The sequence below is a fragment of the Mesoplodon densirostris genome, chromosome 4, assembly GCF_025265405.1.
Source record: "Mesoplodon densirostris isolate mMesDen1 chromosome 4, mMesDen1 primary haplotype, whole genome shotgun sequence".
NCBI classification, from domain to species: domain Eukaryota; kingdom Metazoa; phylum Chordata; class Mammalia; order Artiodactyla; family Ziphiidae; genus Mesoplodon; species Mesoplodon densirostris.
In genome coordinates, this window is record NC_082664.1 from 113,052,487 (window position 1) to 113,066,159 (window position 13,673).

General features: G+C 53.8%; 4 non-coding genes across 4 annotated transcripts; all 4 read right to left on the minus strand.

Moving 5' to 3' along the window:
- Nucleotides 1-2,563: 2,563 nt before the first annotated feature.
- LOC132489939 (small nucleolar RNA SNORD116) lies at nucleotides 2,564-2,656 on the minus strand. The gene has a single exon (XR_009532304.1). It is a non-coding gene; the product is annotated as a small nucleolar RNA SNORD116 (small nucleolar RNA).
- Nucleotides 2,657-5,341: 2,685 nt separating this feature from the next.
- LOC132489940 (small nucleolar RNA SNORD116) lies at nucleotides 5,342-5,434 on the minus strand. Its single transcript, XR_009532305.1, has one exon. It is a non-coding gene; the product is annotated as a small nucleolar RNA SNORD116 (small nucleolar RNA).
- Nucleotides 5,435-8,118: 2,684 nt separating this feature from the next.
- LOC132489941 (small nucleolar RNA SNORD116) lies at nucleotides 8,119-8,211 on the minus strand. The gene has a single exon (XR_009532306.1). It is a non-coding gene; the product is annotated as a small nucleolar RNA SNORD116 (small nucleolar RNA).
- Nucleotides 8,212-10,895: 2,684 nt separating this feature from the next.
- Nucleotides 10,896-10,988, minus strand: LOC132489942 (small nucleolar RNA SNORD116). Its single transcript, XR_009532307.1, has one exon. It is a non-coding gene; the product is annotated as a small nucleolar RNA SNORD116 (small nucleolar RNA).
- Nucleotides 10,989-13,673: the final 2,685 nt, after the last annotated feature.

Consider the following 13,673-nt stretch of genomic DNA (forward strand, 5'->3'; position numbering starts at 1 on the left):
AGCAACAGTCAATCCACTCTTGCAGCCACTGGGACCGTCTGAGGAAAACCTCATATCCAATGGCACATCTTAGGGTGGGTGAAAGCCTACCTTCCTGAGTTAGCCAGAGTCACGCGTAGCAACATGCCCCCGCGTCATGTTTCCACTTTTCCTTAGCACCTGCAGTCATCAGCCAACACGTAGGTCTTCTTGTCTTTGCCGACGGCCAGCCTCGTCCAGCAGCTGCACCTGAGAACTGGACATAAATCAGGCAGGCTTCAGAATTGGACCGGTGTACTCAGAGATCATGATTCATGAGAATTTTTACCTGGGCTTGAGCTCGGACCCTGTCTCCCAAGGATGTCTACCTTTACAGAGAACTCAATGTTTGTCTGACAGCACGACTGCAGGAAATAAGGCGTGTACGTTGGCCGGTACGTGAGAGGGTATATTTTTGTTTTCACGCATGTGCGCGTGTGTGACTGTTACTGCACACGAGAACGCGCTTGTGGGCGTCTTCGTGTGCCTCTGAATCCGCATCTTGCTCTCTGTGTGTCCCTGTGGCCCTCTCCTGAGACCTCGAACCATAAAAGCCAGAGTTTATACACAGCGTCCTGGATTTGGAACCCCCAACTGAATGGAGAAAGACCTCTTCAAGCTTCAACAGACTGAATGTGAACTTTGAAACCCAGGGGGTTTTGAAATAGGCCACGGACTTCCACTCTTCCACAACCAAGCCTTCTGACCAACGCACAAACACCTGACGAGACCTGCTTTCCGACCGTGGGTGTAACATATAGATGGACCCAGAAATCCTGCAACCTAGTAGAATATGTAATGTGCACTTGGGGCCACTCCCATCATTTTTAGGACCAAGGAAACCTCCTATGGGCGGGCCGACCTGCGACTGGCAACATACAAGATGCAGCCCGGCACCTCTCAAGGGGCTAACATAATTCGGCCCAACTGCCAATTATTGCCAACTATGCCAAATCACTTTGCGAGGACCCATGGGAATGCCCACCACAGGAAGTGGTGGGCTTCAGTAACCAAGACCCACGTTCAAACCCCACTGCGGAAACTAGGCTAGCTTCCCAGGCACGTGTTGCCAGCATCCAGCCACCAGGTTTGGCGGCCCTGAACCCGGAGGAAACACTCAAATTCGTGACAGTGTTGTCGTACGTGCCCTCCTCCTGCCCACCGGGTAAGTCGAACCTACTGGAAGCCACAGACATCATTCAAACACGGGGTCACTGTATACCAGGGATGGCAGACTGCAAACATGACTGCTTTGATGACACTGACCATACCCCATGCATCCTGGCACTTCTTCACTGACAGAATGACACTACCGAGAACCTCCCAGATGTCAAAGGCACTCTCCCCGAGGACCAGAGACCGATTTCCAATGGAAGAACTCTGCTTCGCGAGGGGACCTGCAAGCTTCAAAGGGCACAGTGGCTGTCCTCGGCAGCGCACCTGGCATCAGAACACTGAACGCATCTCTGCTCCGCCAACGGACTGCTCCAGATAAACCACTAGCTGTCCAAAATTCCTGCATGCCACAAGGGCTGGCCGCATCATGCCCTCTCGGAGAAACACTTTCGCTTTGCACATTCCCAAACAAGGAAACAAAGTGGCCAAAGGGCATGTTCGCATAACCCAAATACCCCCAAGGTGAGCGGCACAGACGCTTCAACATGTCTAACTTCTCGGCATCCCGCAAGACACCCTTTGGGCGACATACCTCCGGCAACGGGATCACAACTCTACGCAGGTTAAGTATGTAACCACATCCTCATGTACTGCCAAAGCCATCCCCTTCGTGGGCAGCTGATGCCAGCACATCACGAACAGGACGCATTCTTGGGAAGACGTGGCCAGCCCCTGCAACCCAATCATGACAGCCCATCCCACGACATCACACAGGACATGTCCTCATGATGCCTTGCCATCTTCTGCAGGCCAGCAGCCACCACGCAGGCTTCAATGCAGCACTCGGTCCTAACCCCACTCCACGATGACCCACTTAGTGCCAAATCTCTGTCGGGATCTGCAGTGGAGTAGCCGACATGGGCAATACCTAGCCCTAATCCATCAGCTCCCTTCCGTTGAAGACCAACCCCAGCCCACACCTAACCACTGCTCCATCCCCACCGGGCACTAAAGAACTTCAGCGCGCCAAAACAAATGACTAGGAGGGACACAGGCCTGGCCTGAGGCTCCAGGCTCCAACCAGGGACGCTTCCTCATTTTGGCTTCCAGAAATAGCCCCCGAAGCTGCATGCACAAATGTGATCCTGGCCAAAGCACACCTTTCCAAGCTGCAAGCTTCCTGGGCCTGCACCAGCACGCACTCCGACTCTGAAGACCAGCAGGAGAGCCTTCCCCCTCGCATGCCCTCAATGGTCTTTCAGCAGGGACCTAATATGCGTAGATGACCCAGCTTATGGGCAGACACAGTGGACCCCCAGATAGGAGCACCTCGAATTCTGGAACCCTGGTGTGTGTTTGCATGCATGTTAGAAGGGGACGCTGGCACTCACTCCTCACTCTCCCCTACCCCCGAGAGACGAAAAGTGCTGGACCTCAGATTCGATGAGGAGACGGTAGAGTGTTCTCACTCATTTTGTTCAGATTTTCCAAGGAATGCATACAAGGGTGTCATCATCGATCCAAGCACAGGCTGGGATGCTGCAGAACACAACCGGGCATGCCGTGGGGGTCTGAAGAGGAGAGATGACCTCGGAGTACTCCAAAACCCTGGGGAATCCACAGCCCTCAGGCCACTCAGAAAGAGCAACAGTCAATCCACTCTTGCAGCCACTGGGACCGTCTGAGGAAAACCTCATATCCAATGGCACATCTTAGGGTGGGTGAAAGCCTACCTTCCTGAGTTAGCCAGAGCCACGCGTAGCAACATGCCCCCGCATCATTTTTCCTCTTTTCCTTAGCACCTGCAGTCATCAGCCAATGCGTAGGTCTTCTTGTCTTTGCCGACGGCCAGCCTCGTCCAGCAGCTGCACCTGAGAACTGGACATAAATCAGGCAGGCTTCAGAATTGGACCGGTGTACTCAGAGATCATGATTCATGAGAATTTTTACCTGGGCTTGAGCTCGAACCCTGCCTCCCAAGGACGTCTACCTTTACAGAGAACTCAATGTTTGTCTGACAGCACGACTGCAGGAAGTAAGGTGTGTACCTTGGCTGGTACGTGAGAGGGTATATTTTTGTTTTCACGCATGTGCGCTTGTGTGGCTGTTACTGCACACGAGGACGCGCTTGTGGGCGTCTTTGTGTGCCTCTGAATCCGCACCTTGCTCTCTGTGTGTCCCTGTGGCCCTCTCCTGAGACCTCGAACCATAAAAGCCAGAGTTTATACGCAGCGTCCTGGATTTGGACCCCCACACTGAATGGAGAAAGACCTCTTCAAGCTTCAACAGACTGAATGTGAACTTTGAAACCCAGGGGGTTTTGAAATAGGCCACGGACTTCCACTCTTCCACAACCAAGCCTTCTGACCAATGCACAAACACCTGACGAGACCTGCTTTCCGACAGTGGGTGTAACATATAGATGGACCCAGAAATCCTGCAACCTAGTAGAATATGTAATGTGCACTTGGGGCCACTCCCATCATTTTTAGGACCAAGGAAACCTCCTATGGGCGGGCCGACCTGCGACTGGCTACAGGCAAGATGCAGCCCGTCACCTCTCAAGGGGCTAACGAAATTCGGCCCAACTGCCAATTGTTGCCAACTATGCCAAATCACTTTGCGAGGACCCATGGGAATGCCCACCACAGGAAGTGGTGGGCTTCAGTAATCAAGACCCACGTTCAAACCCCACTGCGGAAACTAGGCTAGCTTCCCAGGCACGTGTTGCCAGCATCCAGCCACCAGGTTTGGCGGCCCTGAACCCGGAGGAAACACTCAAATTCTTGACAGTGTTGTCCTACGTGCCCTCCTCCTGCCCACCGGGTAAGTCGAACCTACTGGAAGCCACAGACATCATTCAAACACGGGGTCACTGTATACCAGGGATGGCAGACTGCAAACACGACTGCTTTGATGACACTGACCATACCCCATGCATCCTGGCACTTCTTCACTGACAGAGTGACACTACCGAGAACCTCACAGAGATCAAAGGCACTCTCCCCGAGGACCAGAGACCGATTTCCAATGGAAGAACTCTGCTTCGCGAGGGGACCTGCGAGCTTCAAAGGGCACAGTGGCTGTCCACGGAAGCGCACCTGGCATCGGAACACTGAATGCATCTCTGCTCCGCCAACGGACTGCTCCAGATAAACCACTAGCTATCCAAAACTCCTGCGTGCCACAAGGGCTAGCCGCATCATGCCCTCTTGGAGAAACACTTTCGCTTTGCACATTCCCAAACAAGGAAACAAAGTGGCCAAAGGGCATGTTCGCATAACCCAAATAACCCCAAGGTGAGCGGCACAGACGCTTCAACATATCTAACTTCTTGGCGTCCCGCAAGACACCCTTTGGGCGACATTCATCCGGCAACAGGATCACAACTCTACGCAGGTTAAGTACGTAACCGCATCCTCATGTACTGCCAAAGCCATCCCCTTCGTGGGCAGCTGATGCCAGCACATCACGAACAGGACGCATTCTTGGGAAGACGTGGCCAGCTCCTGCAACCCAATCATGACAGCCCATCCCACGACATCACACCGAACACTGTCATCATGATGCCTTGCCATCTTCTGCAGGCCAGCAGCCACCACGCAGGCTTCAATGCAGCACTCGGTCCTAACCCCACTCCACGATGACCCACTTAGTGCCAAAACTCTGTCGGGATCTGCAGTGGAGTAGCCGACATGGGCAATACCTAGCCCTAATCCATCAGCTCCCTTCCGTTGAAGACCAACCCCAGCCCACACCCACCCACTGCTCCATCCCCACCGGGCACTAAATGACTTCAACGTGTCAAAACAAATGACGGGGAGGGACACAGGCCTGGCCTGAGGCTCCAGGCTCCAACCAGGGACGCTTCCTTATTTTGGCTTCCAGAAATAGCCCCCGAAGCTGCATGCACAAATGTGATCCTGGCCAAAGCACACCTTTCCAAGCTGCAAGCTTACTGGGCCTACACCAGCACGCACTCCGACACTGAAGACCAGCAGGAGAGCCTTCCCCCTCGCATGCCCTCAACGGTCTTTTAGCAGGGACCTAATATGCGTAGATGACCCAGCTTATGGGCAGACACAGTGGACCCCCAGATAGGAGCACCTCGAATTCTGGAACCCTGGTGTGTGTTTGCATGCAGGTCAGAAGGGGACGCTGGCCCTCACTCCTCACTCTCCCATACACCCGAGAGACGAAACGTGCTGGACCTCAGATTCGATGAGGAGACGGTAGAGTGTTCTCACTCATTTTGTTCAGATTTTCCAAGGAATGCATACAAGGGTGTCATCATCGATCCAAGCACAGGCTGGGACGCTGCAGAACACAACCGTGCATGCCGTGGGGGTCTGAAGAGGAGAGATGACCTCGGAGTACACCAAAACCCTGGGGAATCTACAGCCCTCAGGCCACTCAGAAAGAGCAACAGTCAATCCACTCTTGCAGCCACTGGGACCGTCTGAGGAAAACCTCATATCCAATGGCACATCTTAGGGTGGGTGAAAGCCTACCTTCCTGAGTTAGCCAGAGCCATGCGTAGCAACATGCCCCCGCGTCATGTTTCCACTTTTCCTTAGCACCTGCAGTCATCAGCCAACACGTAGGTCTTCTTGTCTTTGCCGACGGCCAGCCTCGTCCAGCAGCTGCACCTGAGAACTGGACATAAATCAGGCAGGCTTCAGAATTGGACCGGTGTACTCAGAGATCATGATTCATGAGAATTTTTACCTGGGCTTGAGCTCGGACCCTGTCTCCCAAGGATGTCTACCTTTACAGAGAACTCAATGTTTGTCTGACAGCACGACTGCAGGAAATAAGGCGTGTACGTTGGCCGGTACGTGAGAGGGTATATTTTTGTTTTCACGCATGTGCGCGTGTGTGACTGTTACTGCACACGAGAACGCGCTTGTGGGCGTCTTCGTGTGCCTCTGAATCCGCATCTTGCTCTCTGTGTGTCCCTGTGGCCCTCTCCTGAGACCTCGAACCATAAAAGCCAGAGTTTATACACAGCGTCCTGGATTTGGAACCCCCAACTGAATGGAGAAAGACCTCTTCAAGCTTCAACAGACTGAATGTGAACTTTGAAACCCAGGGGGTTTTGAAATAGGCCACGAACTTCCACTCTTCCACAACCAAGCCTTCTGACCAACGCACAAACACCTGACGAGACCTGCTTTCCGACCGTGGGTGTAACATATAGATGGACCCAGAAATCCTGCAACCTAGTAGAATATGTAATGTGCACTTGGGGCCACTCCCATCATTTTTAGGACCAAGGAAACCTCCTATGGGCGGGCCGACCTGCGACTGGCAACACACAAGATGCAGCCCGGCACCTCTCAAGGGGCTAACATAATTCGGCCCAACTGCCAATTATTGCCAACTATGCCAAATCACTTTGCGAGGACCCATGGGAATGCCCACCACAGGAAGTGGTGGGCTTCAGTAACCAAGACCCACGTTCAAACCCCACTGCGGAAACTAGGCTAGCTTCCCAGGCACGTGTTGCCAGCATCCAGCCACCAGGTTTGGCGGCCCTGAACCCGGAGGAAACACTCAAATTCTTGACAGTGTTGTCGTACGTGCCCTCCTCCTGCTCACCGGGTAAGTCGAACCTACTGGAAGCCACAGACATCATTCAAACACGGGGTCACTGTATACCAGGGATGGCAGACTGCAAACATGACTGCTTTGATGACACTGACCATACCCCATGCATCCTGGCACTTCTTCACTGACAGAGTGACACTACCGAGAACCTCCCAGATGTCAAAGGCACTCTCCCCGAGGACCACAGACCGATTTCCAATGGAAGAACTCTGCTTCGCGAGGGGACCTGCAAGCTTCAAAGGGCACAGTGGCTGTCCACGGCAGCGCACCTGGCATCAGAACACTGAACGCATCTCTGCTCCGCCAACGGACTGCTCCAGATAAACCACTAGCTATCCAAAACTCCTGCGTGCCACAAGGGCTGGCCGCATCATGCCCTCTCGGAGAAACACTTTCGCTTTGCACATTCCCAAACAAGGAAACAAAGTGGCCAAAGGGCATGTTCGCATAACCCAAATACCCCCAAGGTGAGCGGCACAGACGCTTCAACATGTCTAACTTCTCGGCATCCCGCAAGACACCCTTTGGGCGACATACCTCCGGCAACGGGATCACAACTCTACGCAGGTTAAGTATGTAACCACATCCTCATGTACTGCCAAAGCCATCCCCTTCGTGGGCAGCTGATGCCAGCACATCACGAACAGGGCGCATTCTTGGGAAGACGTGGCCAGCCCCTGCAACCCAATCATGACAGCCCATCCCACGACATCACACAGGACATGTCCTCATGATGCCTTGCCATCTTCTGCAGGCCAGCAGCCACCACGCAGGCTTCAATGCAGCACTCGGTCCTAACCCCACTCCACGATGACCCACTTAGTGCCAAAACTCTGTCGGGATCTGCAGTGGAGTAGCCGACATGGGCAATACCTAGCCCTAATCCATCAGCTCCCTTCCGTTGAAGACCAACCCCAGCCCACACCCAACCACTGCTCCATCCCCACCGGGCACTAAAGAACTTCAACGCGCCAAAACAAATGACTAGGAGGGACACAGGCCTGGCCTGAGGCTCCAGGCTCCAACCAGGGACGCTTCCTCATTTTGGCTTCCAGAAATAGCCCCCGAAGCTGCATGCACAAATGTGATCCTGGCCAAAGCACACCTTTCCAAGCTGCAAGCTTCCTGGGCCTGCACCAGCACGCACTCCGACTCTGAAGACCAGCAGGAGAGCCTTCCCCCTCGCATGCCCTCAATGGTCTTTCAGCAGGGACCTAATATGCGTAGATGACCCAGCTTATGGGCAGACACAGTGGACCCCCAGATAGGAGCACCTCGAATTCTGGAACCCTGGTGTATGTTTGCATGCAGGTCAGAAGGGGACGCTGGCCCTCACTCCTCACTCTCCCATACCCCCGAGAGACGAAACGTGCTGGACCTCAGATTCGATGAGGAGACGGTAGAGTGTTCTCACTCATTTTGTTCAGATTTTCCAAGGAATGCATACAAGGGTGTCATCATCGATCCAAGCACAGGCTGGGACGCTGCAGAACACAACCGGGCATGCCGTGGGGGTCTGAAGAGGAGAGATGACCTCGGAGTACACCAAAACCCTGGGGAATCTACAGCCCTCAGGCCACTCAGAAAGAGCAACAGTCAATCCACTCTTGCAGCCACTGGGACCGTCTGAGGAAAACCTCATATCCAATGGCACATCTTAGGGTGGGTGAAAGCCTACCTTCCTGAGTTAGCCAGAGCCACGCATAGCAACATGCCCCCGCGTCATGTTTCCACTTTTCCTTAGCACCTGCAGTCATCAGCCAACACGTAGGTCTTCTTGTCTTTGCCGACGGCCAGCCTCGTCCAGCAGCTGCACCTGAGAACTGGACATAAATCAGGCAGGCTTCAGAATTGGACCGGTGTACTCAGAGATCATGATTCATGAGAATTTTTACCTGGGCTTGAGCTCGGACCCTGTCTCCCAAGGATGTCTACCTTTACAGAGAACTCAATGTTTGTCTGACAGCACGACTGCAGGAAATAAGGCGTGTACGTTGGCCGGTACGTGAGAGGGTATATTTTTGTTTTCACGCATGTGCGCGTGTGTGACTGTTACTGCAGACGAGAACGCGCTTGTGGGCGTCTTCGTGTGCCTCTGAATCCGCATCTTGCTTTCTGTGTGTCCCTGTGGCCCTCTCCTGAGACCTCGAACCATAAAAGCCAGAGTTTATACACAGCGTCCTGGATTTGGAACCCCCAACTGAATGGAGAAAGACCTCTTCAAGCTTCAACAGACTGAATGTGAACTTTGAAACCCAGGGGGTTTTGAAATAGGCCACGGACTTCCACTCTTCCACAACCAAGCCTTCTGACCAACGCACAAACACCTGACGAGACCTGCTTTCCGACCGTGGGTGTAACATATAGATGGACCCAGAAATCCTGCAACCTAGTAGAATATGTAATGTGCACTTGGGGCCACTCCCATCATTTTTAGGACCAAGGAAACCTCCTATGGGCGGGCCGACCTGCGACTGGCAACACACAAGATGCAGCCCGGCACCTCTCAAGGGGCTAACATAATTAGGCCCAACTGCCAATTATTGCCAACTATGCCAAATCACTTTGCGAGGACCCATGGGAATGCCCACCACAGGAAGTGGTGGGCTTCAGTAACCAAGACCCACGTTCAAACCCCACTGCGGAAACTAGGCTAGCTTCCCAGGCACGTGTTGCCAGCATCCAGCCACCAGGTTTGGCGGCCCTGAACCCGGAGGAAACACTCAAATTCGTGACAGTGTTGTCGTACGTGCCCTCCTCCTGCCCACCGGGTAAGTCGAACCTACTGGAAGCCACAGACATCATTCAAACACGGGGTCACTGTATACCAGGGATGGCAGACTGCAAACATGACTGCTTTGATGACACTGACCATACCCCATGCATCCTGGCACTTCTTCACTGACAGAATGACACTACCGAGAACCTCCCAGATGTCAAAGGCATTCTCCCCGAGGACCACAGACCGATTTCCAATGGAAGAACTCTGCTTCGCGAGGGGACCTGCAAGCTTCAAAGGGCACAGTGGCTGTCCTCGGCAGCGCACCTGGCATCAGAACACTGAACGCATCTCTGCTCCGCCAACGGACTGCTCCAGATAAACCACTAGCTGTCCAAAACTCCTGCGTGCCACAAGGGCTGGCCGCATCATGCCCTCTCGGAGAAACACTTTCGCTTTGCACATTCCCAAACAAGGAAACAAAGTGGCCAAAGGGCATGTTCGCATAACCCAAATACCCCCAAGGTGAGCGGCACAGACGCTTCAACATGTCTAACTTCTCGGCATCCCGCAAGACACCCTTTGGGCGACATACCTCCGGCAACGGGATCACAACTGTACGCAGGTTAAGTATGTAACCACATCCTCATGTACTGCCAAAGCCATCCCCTTCGTGGGCAGCTGATGCCAGCACATCACGAACAGGACGCATTCTTGGGAAGACGTGGCCAGCCCCTGCAACCCAATCATGACAGCCCATCCCACGACATCACACAGGACATGTCCTCATGATGCCTTGCCATCTTCTGCAGGCCAGCAGCCACCACGCAGGCTTCAATGCAGCACTCGGTCCTAACCCCACTCCACGATGACCCACTTAGTGCCAAAACTCTGTCGGGATCTGCAGTGGAGTAGCCGACATGGGCAATACCTAGCCCTAATCCATCAGCTCCCTTCCGTTGAAGACCAACCCCAGCCCACACCCAACCACTGCTCCATCCCCACCGGGCACTAAAGAACTTCAACGCGCCAAAACAAATGACTAGGAGGGACACAGGCCTGGCCTGAGGCTCCAGGCTCCAACCAGGGACGCTTCCTCATTTTGGCTTCCAGAAATAGCCCCCGAAGCTGCATGCACAAATGTGATCCTGGCCAAAGCACACCTTTCCAAGCTGCAAGCTTCCTGGGCCTGCACCAGCACGCACTCCGACTCTGAAGACCAGCAGGAGAGCCTTCCCCCTCGCATGCCCTCAATGGTCTTTCAGCAGGGACCTAATATGCGTAGATGACCCAGCTTATGGGCAGACACAGTGGACCCCCAGATAGGAGCACCTCGAATTCTGGAACCCTGGTGTGTGTTTGCATGCATGTCAGAAGGGGACGCTGGCACTCACTCCTCACTCTCCCCTACCCCCGAGAGACGAAAAGTGCTGGACCTCAGATTCGATGAGGAGACGGTAGAGTGTTCTCACTCATTTTGTTCAGATTTTCCAAGGAATGCATACAAGGGTGTCATCATCGATCCAAGCACAGGCTGGGATGCTGCAGAACACAACCGGGCATGCCGTGGGGGTCTGAAGAGGAGAGATGACCTCGGAGTACTCCAAAACCCTGGGGAATCCACAGCCCTCAGGCCACTCAGAAAGAGCAACAGTCAATCCACTCTTGCAGCCACTGGGACCGTCTGAGGAAAACCTCATATCCAATGGCACATCTTAGGGTGGGTGAAAGCCTACCTTCCTGAGTTAGCCAGAGCCACGCGTAGCAACATGCCCCCGCATCATTTTTCCTCTTTTCCTTAGCACCTGAAGTCATAAGCCAACGCCTAGGTCTTCTTGTCTTTGCCGACGGCCAGCCTCGTCCAGCAGCTGCACCTGAGAACTGGACATAAATCAGGCAGGCTTCAGAATTGGACCGGTGTACTCAGAGATCATGATTCATGAGAATTTTTACCTGGGCTTGAGCTCGAACCCTGCCTCCCAAGGACGTCTACCTTTACAGAGAACTCAATGTTTGTCTGACAGCACGACTGCAGGAAGTAAGGTGTGTACCTTGGCTGGTACGTGAGAGGGTATATTTTTGTTTTCACGCATGTGCGCTTGTGTGGCTGTTACTGCACACGAGGACGCGCTTGTGGGCGTCTTTGTGTGCCTCTGAATCCGCACCTTGCTCTCTGTGTGTCCCTGTGGCCCTCTCCTGAGACCTCGAACCATAAAAGCCAGAGTTTATACGCAGCGTCCTGGATTTGGACCCCCACACTGAATGGAGAAAGACCTCTTCAAGCTTCAACAGACTGAATGTGAACTTTGAAACCCAGGGGGTTTTGAAATAGGCCACGGACTTCCACTCTTCCACAACCAAGCCTTCTGACCAATGCACAAACACCTGACGAGACCTGCTTTCCGACAGTGGGTGTAACATATAGATGGACCCAGAAATCCTGCAACCTAGTAGAATATGTAATGTGCACTTGGGGCCACTCCCATCATTTTTAGGACCAAGGAAACCTCCTATGGGCGGGCTGACCTGCGACTGGCTACAGGCAAGATGCAGCCCGTCACCTCTCAAGGGGCTAACAAAATTCGGCCCAACTGCCAATTGTTGCTAACTATGCCAAATCACTTTGCGAGGACCCATGGGAATGCCCACCACAGGAAGTGGTGGGCTTCAGTAATCAAGACCCACGTTCAAACCCCACTGCGGAAACTAGGCTAGCTTCCCAGGCACGTGTTGCCAGCATCCAGCCACCAGGTTTGGCGGCCCTGAACCCGGAGGAAACACTCAAATTCTTGACAGTGTTGTCCTACGTGCCCTCCTCCTGCCCACCGGGTAAGTCGAACCTACTGGAAGCCACAGACATCATTCAAACACGGGGTCACTGTATACCAGGGATGGCAGACTGCAAACACGACTGCTTTGATGACACTGACCATACCCCATGCATCCTGGCACTTCTTCACTGACAGAGTGACACTACCGAGAACCTCACAGAGATCAAAGGCACTCTCCCCGAGGACCAGAGACCGATTTCCAATGGAAGAACTCTGCTTCGCGAGGGGACCTGCAAGCTTCAAAGGGCACAGTGGCTGTCCACGGAAGCGCACCTGGCATCGGAACACTGAATGCATCTCTGCTCCGCCAACGGACTGCTCCAGATAAACCACTAGCTATCCAAAACTCCTGCGTGCCGCAAGGGCTAGCCGCATCATGCCCTCTTGGAGAAACACTTTCGCTTTGCACATTCCCAAACAAGGAAACAAAGTGGCCAAAGGGCATGTTCGCATAACCCAAATAACCCCAAGGTGAGCGGCACAGACGCTTCAACATATCTAACTTCTTGGCGTCCCGCAAGACACCCTTTGGGCGACATTCATCCGGCAACGGGATCACAACTCTACGCAGGTTAAGTACGTAACCGCATCCTCATGTACTGCCAAAGCCATCCCCTTCGTGGGCAGCTGATGCCAGCACATCACGAACAGGACGCATTCTTGGGAAGACGTGGCCAGCTCCTGCAACCCAATCATGACAGCCCATCCCACGACATCACACCGAACACTGTCATCATGATGCCTTGCCATCTTCTGCAGGCCAGCAGCCACCACGCAGGCTTCAATGCAGCACTCGGTCCTAACCCCACTCCACGATGACCCACTTAGTGCCAAAACTCTGTCGGGATCTGCAGTGGAGTAGCCGACATGGGCAATACCTAGCCCTAATCCATCAGCTCCCTTCCGTTGAAGACCAACCCCAGCCCACACCCACCCACTGCTCCATCCCCACCGGGCACTAAATGACTTCAACGTGTCAAAACAAATGACGGGGAGGGACACAGGCCTGGCCTGAGGCTCCAGTCTCCAACCAGGGACGCTTCCTTATTTTGGCTTCCAGAAATAGCCCCCGAAGCTGCATGCACAAATGTGATCCTGGCCAAAGCACACCTTTCCAAGCTGCAAGCTTACTGGGCCTACACCAGCACGCACTCCGACACTGAAGACCAGCAGGAGAGCCTTCCCCCTCGCATGCCCTCAACGGTCTTTTAGCAGGGACCTAATATGCGTAGATGACCCAGCTTATGGGCAGACACAGTGGACCCCCAGATAGGAGCACCTCGAATTCTGGAACCCTGGTGTGTGTTTGCATGCAGGTCAGAAGGGGACGCTGGCCCTCACTCCTCACTCTCCCATACCCCCGAGAGACGAAACGTGCT